A 13,212-nucleotide genomic window follows, 5' to 3' on the forward strand; every position below is an offset into this window, starting at 1 on the left:
TACACTGTTAATTATTTGACTCATAGGTTAAAATAATATAAATAAAATAATATAAATATTGTATTATAACTATTAATAGGTTCAAAGGAATTAAAATACTTCCCTATGGTTTAGAGCATCTGACTCCTTGATCAGAAAGGCTTTTGAACAACATGTCCCTACATGCTAACACCAGGGAAGCCTGTAATCTTGGCTGCCGATAATGTTAATTTCTCCCCAATTTCAGATCACATTCCTGCTGGAACATGTCTGGTTGTTTAGTTTTTGGTTTAAAAGTTTTTGGTTTAAAAGATCAGATGCCAATGATGCAGACACCTGGAAACACTGACCAATGAGAGCAGACTGTGCTTTTTAGGAAGGATTTTAAAGAGACAGCTCTACAACAGAGAGTACAGGTGCTGCACACATGGGCCGTATATGAAAAATAAAGTGTCTCTTGAACATTAAAGCATGTAAAATGTTCTAGAAGAAGCACAAAACAGAAGTATGAACCTGAAAATAACCTTTATAACTCACCTAAACTGCCTACTATGATGTTTTTAATCAATATCGCCCCCCAGTGTTGGACTTGTTACCAGTTTGGTAAAGTGGTTTTCAGACTCTGTGGCGCAACGGTAGCGCGTCTGACTCCAGATCAGAAGGTTGCGTGTTCAAATCACGTCAGGGTCAATGTTTCTGTTTCTCTGTCTCCATTGTACAATAGTCACACAAGATAGGTTGGTATCTTGATCACATGCTGGAGATTTTATCACATCAGGAACTGGAAAATGGGCTCTGAATTACTGGACAATGAAATTACTCGACTAGCAATTAAACTCACAATCCTTACTAGAACTTTAAAATACTTTTTTTCACATCAAGAACTCAAAAGTGGCCATTAAACTGGAAACTAAAATTATAAACGGTTCCACTTTGTGAAATTATGATTCAATTTCGTTAGCATTGTGAGATAGGACATGGCCTTGGTGAAGGTCTGTGCTCTCCTAGTGTCCTTCTGGTATTGTATAATGTAATCCATTTACCAGCACAAGTGTTTAGTTTGTTAATTAATGAGTGGTGATTGGAAAGAGACTCTGTAGCTCAACGGTAGAGCATCTGACTCCAGATCAGAAGGCTAAATACATGTAGCTACATGCTAACACCAGGGAAGCCTGTAATCTTGGCTGCCGATAATGTTAATTTCTCCCCAATTTCAGATCACATTCCTGCTGGAACATGTCTGGTTGTTTAGTTTTTGGTTTAAAAGCTTCAGATGCCAATGATGCAGACACCTGGAAACACTGACCAATGAGAGCAGACTGTGCTTTTTAGGAAGGATTTTAAAGAGACAGCTCTACAACAGAGAGTACAGGTGCTGCACACATGGGCCGTATATGAAAAATAAAGTGTCTCTTGAACATTAAAGCATGTAAAATGTTCTAGAAGAAGCACAAAACAGAAGTATGAACCTAAAAATAACCTTTATAACTCACCTAAACTGCCTACTATGATGTTTTTAATCAATATCACCCCCCAGTGTTGGACTTGTTACCAGTTTGGTAAAGTGGTTTTCAGTGGCGCAACGGTAGCGCGTCTGACTCCAGATCAGAAGGTTGCGTGTTCAAATCATGTCAGGGTCAATGTTTCTGTTTCTCTGTCTCCATTGTACAATAGTCACGCAAGATAGGTTGGTATCTTGATCACATGCTGGAGATTTTATCACATCAGGAACTGGAAAATGGGCTCTGAATTACTGGACAATGAAATTACTCGACTAGCAATTAAACTCACAATCCTTACTAGAACTTTAAAATACTTTTTTTCACATCAAGAACTCAAAAGTGGCCATTAAACTGGAAACTAGAATTATAAACGGTTCCACTTTGTGAAATTATGATTCACTTTCGTTAGCATTGGGAGATAGGACATGGCCTTGGTGAAGGTCTGTGTCCTTCTGGTATTGTATAATGTAATCCATTTACCAGCACAAGTGTTTAGTTTGTTAATTAATGAGTGGTGATTGGAAAGAGACTCTGTAGCTCAACGGTAGAGCATCTGACTCCAGATCAGAAGGCTAAATACATGTAGCTACATGCTAACACCAGGGAAGCCTGTAATCTTGGCTGCCGATAATGTTAATTTCTCCCCAATTTCAGATCACATTCCTGCTGGAACATGTCTGGTTGTTTAGTTTTTGGTTTTAAAAGCTTCAGATGCCAATGATGCAGACACCTGGAAACACTGACCAATGAGAGCAGACTGGGCTTTTTAGGAAGGATTTTAAAGAGACAGCTCTACAACAGAGAGTACAGGTGCTGCACACATGGGCCGTATATGAAAAATAAAGTGTCTCTTGAACATTAAAGCATGTAAAATGTTCTAGAAGAAGCACAAAACAGAAGTATGAACCTGAAAATAACCTTTATAACTCACCTAAACTGCCTACTATGATGTTTTTAATCAATATCGCCCCCCAGTGTTGGACTTGTTACCAGTTTGGTAAAGTGGTTTTCAGACTCTGTGGCGCAACGGTAGCGCGTCTGACTCCAGATCAGAAGGTTGCGTGTTCAAATCACGTCAGGGTCAATGTTTCTTGTTTCTCTGTCTCCGTTGTACAATAGTCACACAAGATAGGTTGGTATCTTGATCACATGCTGGAGATTTTATCACATCAGGAACTGGAAAATGGGCTCTGAATTACTGGACAATGAAATTACTCGACTAGCAATTAAACTCACAATCCTTACTAGAACTTTAAAATACTTTTTTTCACATCAAGAACTCAAAAGTGGCCATTAAACTGGAAACTAGAATTATAAACGGTTCCACTTTGTGAAATTATGATTCACTTTCGTTAGCATTGTGAGATAGGACATGGCCTTGGTGAAGGTCTGTGCTCTCCTAGTGTCCTTCTGGTATTGTATAATGTAATCCATTTACCAGCACAAGTGTTTAGTTTGTTAATTAATGAGTGGTGATTGGAAAGAGACTCTGTAGCTCAACGGTAGAGCATCTGACTCCAGATCAGAAGGCTAAATACATGTAGCTACATGCTAACACCAGGAAGCCTGTAATCTTGGCTGCCGATAATGTTAATTTCTCCCCAATTTCAGATCACATTCCTGCTGGAACATGTCTGGTTGTTTAGTTTTTTTAAAAGTTTAAAAGACACCTTTGTTTCAGATGCCAATGATGCAGACACCTGGAAACACTGACCAATGAGAGCAGACTGTGCTTTTTAGGAAGGATTTTAAAGAGACAGCTCTACAACAGAGAGTACAGGTGCTGCACACATGGGCCGTATATGAAAAATAAAGTGTCTCTTGAACATTAAAGCATGTAAAATGTTCTAGAAGAAGCACAAAACAGAAGTATGAACCTGAAAATAACCTTTATAACTCACCTAAACTGCCTACTATGATGTTTTTAATCAATATCGCCCCCCAGTGTTGGACTTGTTACCAGTTTGGTAAAGTGGTTTTCAGACTCTGTGGCGCAACGGTAGCGCGTCTGACTCCAGATCAGAAGGTTGCGTGTTCAAATCATGTCAGGGTCAATGTTTCTGTTTCTCTGTCTCCATTGGACAATAGTCATGCAAGATAAGTTGGTATCTTGATCACATGCTGGAGATTTTATCACATCAGGAACTGGAAAATGGGCTCTGAATTACTGGACAATGAAATTACTCGACTAGCAATTAAACTCACAATCCTTACTAGAACTTTAAAATACTTTTTTTCACATCAAGAACTCAAAAGTGGCCATTAAACTGGAAACTAGAATTATAAACGGTTCCACTTTGTGAAATTATGATTCACTTTCGTTAGCATTGGGAGATAGGACATGGCCTTGGTGAAGGTCTGTGTCCTTCTGGTATTGTATAATGTAATCCATTTACCAGCACAAGTGTTTAGTTTGTTAATTAATGAGTGGTGATTGGAAAGAGACTCTGTAGCTCAACGGTAGAGCATCTGACTCCAGATCAGAAGGCTAAATACATGTAGCTACATGCTAACACCAGGGAAGCCTGTAATCTTGGCTGCCGATAATGTTAATTTCTCCCCAATTTCAGATCACATTCCTGCTGGAACATGTCTGGTTGTTTAGTTTTTGGTTTTAGGTTTAAGCTTCAGATGCCAATGATGCAGACACCTGGAAACACTGACCAATGAGAGCAGACTGGGCTTTTTAGGAAGGATTTTAAAGAGACAGCTCTACAACAGAGAGTACAGGTGCTGCACACATGGGCCGTATATGAAAAATAAAGTGTCTCTTGAACATTAAAGCATGTAAAATGTTCTAGAAGAAGCACAAAACAGAAGTATGAACCTGAAAATAACCTTTATAACTCACCTAAACTGCCTACTATGATGTTTTTAATCAATATCGCCCCCCAGTGTTGGACTTGTTACCAGTTTGGTAAAGTGGTTTTCAGACTCTGTGGCGCAACGGTAGCGGACTCCAGATCAGAAGGTTGCGTGTTCAAATCATGTCAGGGTCAATGTTTCTGTTTCTCTGTCTCCATTGGACAATAGTCATGCAAGATAAGTTGGTATCTTGATCACATGCTGGAGATTTTATCACATCAGGAACTGGAAAATGGGCTCTGAATTACTGGACAATGAAATTACTCGACTAGCAATTAAACTCACAATCCTTACTAGAACTTTAAAATACTTTTTTTCACATCAAGAACTCAAAAGTGGCCATTAAACTGGAAACTAGAATTATAAACGGTTCCACTTTGTGAAATTATGATTCACTTTCGTTAGCATTGTGAGATAGGACATGGCCTTGGTGAAGGTCTGTGCTCTCCTAGTGTCCTTCTGGTATTGTATAATGTAATCCATTTACCAGCACAAGTGTTTAGTTTGTTAATTAATGAGTGGTGATTGGAAAGAGACTCTGTAGCTCAACGGTAGAGCATCTGACTCCAGATCAGAAGGCTAACTACATGTAGCTACATGCTAACACCAGGGAAGCCTGTAATCTTGGCTGCCGATAATGTTAATTTCTCCCCAATTTCAGATCACATTCCTGCTGGAACATGTCTGGTTGTTTAGTTTTTGGTTTAAAAGCTTCAGATGCCAATGATGCAGACACCTTTGTTTAGGTTGTTTAGTTTTTGGTTTAAAAGCTTCAGATGCCAATGATGCAGACACCTGGAAACACTGACCAATGAGAGCAGACTGTGCTTTTTAGGAAGGATTTTAAAGAGACAGCTCTACAACAGAGAGTACAGGTGCTGCACACATGGGCCGTATATGAAAAATAAAGTGTCTCTTGAACATTAAAGCATGTAAAATGTTCTAGAAGAAGCACAAAACAGAAGTATGAACCTGAAAATAACCTTTATAACTCACCTAAACTGCCTACTATGATGTTTTTAATCAATATCGCCCCCCAGTGTTGGACTTGTTACCAGTTTGGTAAAGTGGTTTTCAGACTCTGTGGCGCAACGGTAGCGCGTCTGACTCCAGATCAGAAGGTTGCGTGTTCAAATCACGTCAGGGTCAATGTTTCTTGTTTCTCTGTCTCCGTTGTACAATAGTCACACAAGATAGGTTGGTATCTTGATCACATGCTGGAGATTTTATCACATCAGGAACTGGAAAATGGGCTCTGAATTACTGGACAATGAAATTACTCGACTAGCAATTAAACTCACAATCCTTACTAGAACTTTAAAATACTTTTTTTCACATCAAGAACTCAAAAGTGGCCATTAAACTGGAAACTAGAATTATAAACGGTTCCACTTTGTGAAATTATGATTCACTTTCGTTAGCATTGGGAGATAGGACATGGCCTTGGTGAAGGTCTGTGTCCTTCTGGTATTGTATAATGTAATCCATTTACCAGCACAAGTGTTTAGTTTGTTAATTAATGAGTGGTGATTGGAAAGAGACTCTGTAGCTCAACGGTAGAGCATCTGACTCCAGATCAGAAGGCTAAATACATGTAGCTACATGCTAACACCAGGGAAGCCTGTAATCTTGGCTGCCGATAATGTTAATTTCTCCCCAATTTCAGATCACATTCCTGCTGGAACATGTCTGGTTGTTTAGTTTTTTTAAAAGCTTTTAAAAGCTTCAGATGCCAATGATGCAGACACCTGGAAACACTGACCAATGAGAGCAGACTGTGCTTTTTAGGAAGGATTTTAAAGAGACAGCTCTACAACAGAGAGTACAGGTGCTGCACACATGGGCCGTATATGAAAAATAAAGTGTCTCATTAAAGCATGAACATTAAAAGCATGTAAAATGTTCTAGAAGAAGCACAAAACAGAAGTATGAACCTGAAAATAACCTTTATAACTCACCTAAACTGCCTACTATGATGTTTTTAATCAATATTCGCCCCCAGTGTTGGACTTGTTACCAGTTTGGTAAAGTGGTTTTCAGACTCTGTGGCGCAACGGTACCTGAACTCCAGATCAGAAGGTTGCGTGTTCAAATCATGTCAGGGTCAATGTTTCTGTTTCTCTGTCTCCATTGGACAATAGTCATGCAAGATAGGTTGGTATCTTGATCACATGCTGGAGATTTTATCACATCAGGAACTGGAAAATGGGCTCTGAATTACTGGACAATGAAATTACTCGACTAGCAATTAAACTCACAATCCTTACTAGAACTTTAAAATACTTTTTTTTCACATCAAGAACTCAAAAGTGGCCATTAAACTGGAAACTAGAATTATAAACGGTTCCACTTTGTGAAATTATGATTCACTTTCGTTAGCATTGTGAGATAGGACATGGCCTTGGTGAAGGTCTGTGCTCTCCTAGTGTCCTTCTGGTATTGTATAATGTAATCCATTTACCAGCACAAGTGTTTAGTTTGTTAATTAATGAGTGGTGATTGGAAAGAGACTCTGTAGCTCAACGGTAGAGCATCTGACTCCAGATCAGAAGGCTAAATACATGTAGCTACATGCTAACACCAGGGAAGCCTGTAATCTTGGCTGCCGATAATGTTAATTTCTCCCCAATTTCAGATCACATTCCTGCTGGAACATGTCTGGTTGTTTAGTTTTTTTAAAAGCTTCAGTTTAAAAGCTTCAGATGCCAATGATGCAGACACCTGGAAACACTGACCAATGAGAGCAGACTGTGCTTTTTAGGAAGGATTTTAAAGAGACAGCTCTACAACAGAGAGTACAGGTGCTGCACACATGGGCCGTATATGAAAAATAAAGTGTCTCTTGAACATTAAAGCATGTAAAATGTTCTAGAAGAAGCACAAAACAGAAGTATGAACCTGAAAATAACCTTTATAACTCACCTAAACTGCCTACTATGATGTTTTTAATCAATATCGCCCCCCAGTGTTGGACTTGTTACCAGTTTGGTAAAGTGGTTTTCAGACTCTGTGGCGCAACGGTAACTCACTGACTCCAGATCAGAAGGTTGCGTGTTCAAATCATGTCAGGGTCAATGTTTCTGTTTCTCTGTCTCCATTGGACAATAGTCATTAGGTTGGTATCTTGATCACATGCTGGAGATTTTATCACATCAGGAACTGGAAAATGGGCTCTGAATTACTGGACAATGAAATTACTCGACTAGCAATTAAACTCACAATCCTTACTAGAACTTTAAAATACTTTTTTTCACATCAAGAACTCAAAAGTGGCCATTAAACTGGAAACTAGAATTATAAACGGTTCCACTTTGTGAAATTATGATTCACTTTCGTTAGCATTGTGAGATAGGACATGGCCTTGGTGAAGGTCTTTGCTCTCCTAGTGTCCTTCTGGTATTGTATAATGTAATCCATTTACCAGCACAAGTGTTTAGTTTGTTAATTAATGAGTGGTGATTGGAAAGAGACTCTGTAGCTCAACGGTAGAGCATCTGACTCCAGATCAGAAGGCTAATTACATGTAGCTACATGCTAACACCAGGGAAGCCTGTAATCTTGGCTGCCGATAATGTTAATTTCTTCCCAATTTCAGATCACATTCCTGCTGGAACATGTCTGGTTGTTTAGTTTTTGGTTTAAAAGCTTCAGATGCCAATGATGCAGACACCTGGAAACACTGACCAATGAGAGCAGACTGTGCTTTTTAGGAAGGATTTTAAAGAGACAGCTCTACAACAGAGAGTACAGGTGCTGTGCATGGGCCAGATATGAAAAATAAAGTGTCTCTTGAACATTAAAGCATGTAAAATGTTCTAGAAGAAGTCTCTTGAAAATAAAGTGTCTCTTTAAAACATTAAAGCATGTAAAATGTTCTAGAAGAAGCACAAAACAGAAGTATGAACCTGAAAATAACCTTTATAACTCACCTAAACTTCCTACTATGATGTTTTTAATCAATATCACATGTTGGACTTGTTACCAGTTTTAAAAGTGGTTTTTGTTAGACTCTGGAACTGACTCCAGATCAGAAGGTTGGGTTCAAATCACGTCAGGGTCAATGTTTCTGTTTCTCTGTCTCCACAATAGTCAAAAGATAGGTTGGTATCTTGATCACATGCTGGAGATTTTATCACATCAGGAACTGGAAAATGGGCTCTGAATTACTGGACAATGAAATTACTAAAAATAAACTTTCCTTACTAGAACTTTAAAATACTTTTTTTTTTCATCAAGAACTCAAAAGTGGCCATTAAACTGGAAACTAGAATTATAAACGGTTCCACTTTGTGAAATTATGATTCACTTTCGTTAGCATTGTGAGATAGGACATGGCCTTGGTGAAGGTCTGTGCTCTCCTAGTGTCCTTCTGGTATTGTATAATGTAATCCATTTACCAGCACAAGTGTTTAGTTTGTTAATTAATGAGTGGTGATTGGAAAGAGACTCTGTAGCTCAACGGTAGAGCATCTGACTCCAGATCAGAAGGCTAACTACATGTAGCTACATGCTAACACCAGGGAAGCCTGTAATCTTGGCTGCCGATAATGTTAATTTCTCCCCAATTTCAGATCACATTCCTGCTGGAACATGTCTGGTTGTTTAACATGTCTGGTTGTTTAGTTTTTGGTTTTTGGTTTAAAAGCTTCAGATGCCAATGATGCAGACACCTGGAAACACTGACCAATGAGAGCAGACTGTGCTTTTTAGGAAGGATTTTAAAGAGACAGCTCTACAACAGAGAGTACAGGTGCTGCACACATGGGCCGTATATGAAAAATAAAGTGTCTCTTGAACATTAAAGCATGTAAAATGTTCTAGAAGAAGCACAAAACAGAAGTATGAACCTGAAAATAACCTTTATAACTCACCTAAACTGCCTACTATGATGTTTTTAATCAATATCGCCCCCCAGTGTTGGACTTGTTACCAGTTTGGTAAAGTGGTTTTCAGACTCTGTGGCGCAACGGTAGCGCGTCTGACTCCAGAGATCAGAAGGTTGCGTGTTCAAATCATGTCAGGGTCAATGTTTCTGTTTCTCTGTCTCCATTGTACAATAGTCATGCAAGATAGGTTGGTATCTTGATCACATGCTGGAGATTTTATCACATCAGGAACTGGAAAATGGGCTCTGAATTACTGGACAATGAAATTACTCGACTAGCAATTAAACTCACAATCCTTACTAGAACTTTAAAATACTTTTTTTCACATCAAGAACTCAAAAGTGGCCATTAAACTGGAAACTAGAATTATAAACGGTTCCACTTTGTGAAATTATGATTCACTTTCGTTAGCATTGGGAGATAGGACATGGCCTTGGTGAAGGTCTGTGTCCTTCTGGTATTGTATAATGTAATCCATTTACCAGCACAAGTGTTTAGTTTGTTAATTAATGAGTGGTGATTGGAAAGAGACTCTGTAGCTCAACGGTAGAGCATCTGACTCCAGATCAGAAGGCTAAATACATGTAGCTACATGCTAACACCAGGGAAGCCTGTAATCTTGGCTGCCGATAATGTTAATTTCTCCCCAATTTCAGATCACATTCCTGCTGGAACATGTCTGGTTGTTTAGTTTTTGGTTTAAAAGCTTCAGATGCCAATGATGCAGACACCTGGAAACACTGACCAATGAGAGCAGACTGTGCTTTTTAGGAAGGATTTTAAAGAGACAGCTCTACAACAGAGAGTACAGGTGCTGCACACATGGGCCGTATATGAAAAATAAAGTGTCTCTTGAAAAAAAGCATAAAGTGTCTCTTGAACATTAAAGCATGTAAAATGTTCTAGAAGAAGCACAAAACAGAAGTATGAACCTGAAAATAACCTTTATAACTCACCTAAACTGCCTACTATGATGTTTTTAATCAATATCGCCCCCCAGTGTTGGACTTGTTACCAGTTTGGTAAAGTGGTTTTCAGACTCTGTGGCGCAACGGTAGTGGCGCCTCTGACTCCAGATCAGAAGGTTGCGTGTTCAAATCACGTCAGGGTCAATGTTTCTGTTTCTCTGTCTCCATTGGACAATAGTCACGCAAGATAGGTTGGTATCTTGATCACATGCTGGAGATTTTATCACATCAGGAACTGGAAAATGGGCTCTGAATTACTGGACAATGAAATTACTCGACTAGCAATTAAACTCACAATCCTTACTAGAACTTTAAAATACTTTTTTTCACATCAAGAACTCAAAAGTGGCCATTAAACTGGAAACTAGAATTATAAACGGTTCCACTTTGTGAAATTATGATTCAATTTCGTTAGCATTGTGAGATAGGACATGGCCTTGGTGAAGGTCTGTGCTCTCCTAGTGTTCTTCTGGTATTGTATAATGTAATCCATTTACCAGCACAAGTGTTTAGTTTGTTAATTAATGAGTGGTGATTGGAAAGAGACTCTGTAGCTCAACGGTAGAGCATCTGACTCCAGATCAGAAGGCTAAATACATGTAGCTACATGCTAACACCAGGGAAGCCTGTAATCTTGGCTGCCGATAATGTTAATTTCTCCCCAATTTCAGATCACATTCCTGCTGGAACATGTCTGGTTGTTTAGTTTTTGGTTTAAAAGCTTCAGATGCCAATGATGCAGACACCTGGAAACACTGACCAATGAGAGCAGACTGTGCTTTTTAGGAAGGATTTTAAAGAGACAGCTCTACAACAGAGAGTACAGGTGCTGCACACATGGGCCGTATATGAAAAAAAAGTGTCTCTTGAACATTAAAGCATGTAAAATGTTCTAGAAGAAGCACAAAACAGAAGTATGAACCTGAAAATAACCTTTATAACTCACCTAAACTGCCTACTATGATGTTTTTAATCAATATCGCCCCCCAGTGTTGGACTTGTTACCAGTTTGGTAAAGTGGTTTTCAGACTCTGTGGCACAACGGTAGCGCGTCTGACTCCAGATCAGAAGGTTGCGTGTTCAAATCATGTCAGGGTCAATGTTTCTGTTTCTCTGTCTCCATTGGACAATAGTCATGCAAGATAAGTTGGTATCTTGATCACATGCTGGAGATTTTATCACATCAGGAACTGGAAAATGGGCTCTGAATTACTGGACAATGAAATTACTCGACTAGCAATTAAACTCACAATCCTTACTAGAACTTTAAAATACTTTTTTTCACATCAAGAACTCAAAAGTGGCCATTAAACTGGAAACTAGAATTATAAACGGTTCCACTTTGTGAAATTATGATTCAGTTTCGTTAGCATTGTGAAATAGGACATGGCCTTGGTGAAGGTCTTTGCTCTCCTAGTGTCCTTCTGGTATTGTATAATGTAATCCATTTACCAGCACAAGTGTTTAGTTTGTTAATTAATGAGTGGTGATTGGAAAGAGACTCTGTAGCTCAACGGTAGAGCATCTGACTCCAGATCAGAAGGCTAACTACATGTAGCTACATGCTAACACCAGGGAAGCCTGTAATCTTGGCTGCCGATAATGTTAATTTCTCCCCAATTTCAGATCACATCCTGTTGGAACATGTCTGGAACATGTCTGGTTGTTTAGTTTTTTAGGTTTTTGGTTTTTGGTTTAAAAGCTTCAGATGCCAATGATGCAGACACCTGGAAACACTGACCAATGAGAGCAGACTGGGCTTTTTAGGAAGGATTTTAAAGAGACAGCTCTACAACAGAGAGTACAGGTGCTGCACACATGGGCCGTATATGAAAAATAAAGTGTCTCTTGAACATTAAAGCATGTAAAATGTTCTAGAAGAAGCACAAAACAGAAGTATGAACCTGAAAATAACCTTTATAACTCACCTAAACTGCCTACTATGATGTTTTTAATCAATATCGCCCCCCAGTGTTGGACTTGTTACCAGTTTGGTAAAGTGGTTTTCAGACTCTGTGGCGCAACGGTAGCGCGTCTGACTCCAGATCAGAAGGTTGCGTGTTCAAATCACGTCAGGGTCAATGTTTCTGTTTCTCTGTCTCCATTGGACAATAGTCACGCAAGATAGGTTGGTATCTTGATCACATGCTGGAGATTTTATCACATCAGGAACTGGAAAATGGGCTCTGAATTACTGGACAATGAAATTACTCGACTAGCAATTAAACTCACAATCCTTACTAGAACTTTAAAATACTTTTTTTCACATCAAGAACTCAAAAGTGGCCATTAAACTGGAAACTAGAATTATAAACGGTTCCACTTTGTGAAATTATGATTCAATTTCGTTAGCATTGTGAGATAGGACATGGCCTTGGTGAAGGTCTGTGCTCTCCTAGTGTCCTTCTGGTATTGTATAATGTAATCCATTTACCAGCACAAGTGTTTAGTTTGTTAATTAATGAGTGGTGATTGGAAAGAGACTCTCTAACTCAACGGTAGAGCATCTGACTCCAGATCAGAAGGCTAACTACATGTAGCTACATGCTAACACCAGGGAAGCTTGTAATCCTGGCTGCCGATAATGTTAATTTCTCCCCAATTTCAGATCACATTCCTGCTGGAACATGTCTGGTTGTTTAGTTTTTGGTTTAAAAGCTTCAGATGCCAATGATGCAGACACCTGGAAACACTGACCAATGAGAGCAGACTGTGCTTTTTAGGAAGGATTTTAAAGAGACAGCTCTACAACAGAGAGTACAGGTGCTGCACACATGGGCCGATATGAAAAAACATTAAAGTGTCTCTTGAACATTAAAGCATGTAAAATGTTCTAGAAGAAGCACAAAACAGAAGTATGAACCTGAAAATAACCTTTATAACTCACCTAAACTTCCTACTATGATGTTTTTAATCAATATCACATGGTTTTCAGACTCTGTGGCTGAGATTTTTCAAATCACATCAGGAACTGGTCTCCATTGGACAATAAAGTGGGTTGGTATCTTGATC

At 39.0% G+C, this 13,212-nt stretch overlaps 8 non-coding genes across 8 annotated transcripts; all 8 read left to right on the forward strand.

Moving 5' to 3' along the window:
- The first annotated feature begins 597 nt into the window (after positions 1-597).
- On the forward strand, positions 598-669 carry trnaw-cca (transfer RNA tryptophan (anticodon CCA)). The gene has a single exon. It is a non-coding gene; the product is annotated as a tRNA-Trp (tRNA).
- Positions 670-2,493: 1,824 nt separating this feature from the next.
- trnaw-cca (transfer RNA tryptophan (anticodon CCA)) lies at positions 2,494-2,565 on the forward strand. The gene has a single exon. It is a non-coding gene; the product is annotated as a tRNA-Trp (tRNA).
- Positions 2,566-3,463: 898 nt separating this feature from the next.
- On the forward strand, positions 3,464-3,535 carry trnaw-cca (transfer RNA tryptophan (anticodon CCA)). The gene has a single exon. It is a non-coding gene; the product is annotated as a tRNA-Trp (tRNA).
- A 1,888-nt stretch (positions 3,536-5,423) lies between these two features.
- trnaw-cca (transfer RNA tryptophan (anticodon CCA)) lies at positions 5,424-5,495 on the forward strand. Its single transcript has one exon. It is a non-coding gene; the product is annotated as a tRNA-Trp (tRNA).
- A 3,803-nt stretch (positions 5,496-9,298) lies between these two features.
- trnaw-cca (transfer RNA tryptophan (anticodon CCA)) lies at positions 9,299-9,372 on the forward strand. Its single transcript has one exon. It is a non-coding gene; the product is annotated as a tRNA-Trp (tRNA).
- An 897-nt stretch (positions 9,373-10,269) lies between these two features.
- Positions 10,270-10,344, forward strand: trnaw-cca (transfer RNA tryptophan (anticodon CCA)). Its single transcript has one exon. It is a non-coding gene; the product is annotated as a tRNA-Trp (tRNA).
- An 883-nt stretch (positions 10,345-11,227) lies between these two features.
- On the forward strand, positions 11,228-11,299 carry trnaw-cca (transfer RNA tryptophan (anticodon CCA)). The gene has a single exon. It is a non-coding gene; the product is annotated as a tRNA-Trp (tRNA).
- Positions 11,300-12,209: 910 nt separating this feature from the next.
- On the forward strand, positions 12,210-12,281 carry trnaw-cca (transfer RNA tryptophan (anticodon CCA)). The gene has a single exon. It is a non-coding gene; the product is annotated as a tRNA-Trp (tRNA).
- Positions 12,282-13,212: the final 931 nt, after the last annotated feature.

Source organism: Perca flavescens, chromosome 5 (genome assembly GCF_004354835.1).
Source record: "Perca flavescens isolate YP-PL-M2 chromosome 5, PFLA_1.0, whole genome shotgun sequence".
Lineage (NCBI taxonomy): Eukaryota > Metazoa > Chordata > Actinopteri > Perciformes > Percidae > Perca > Perca flavescens.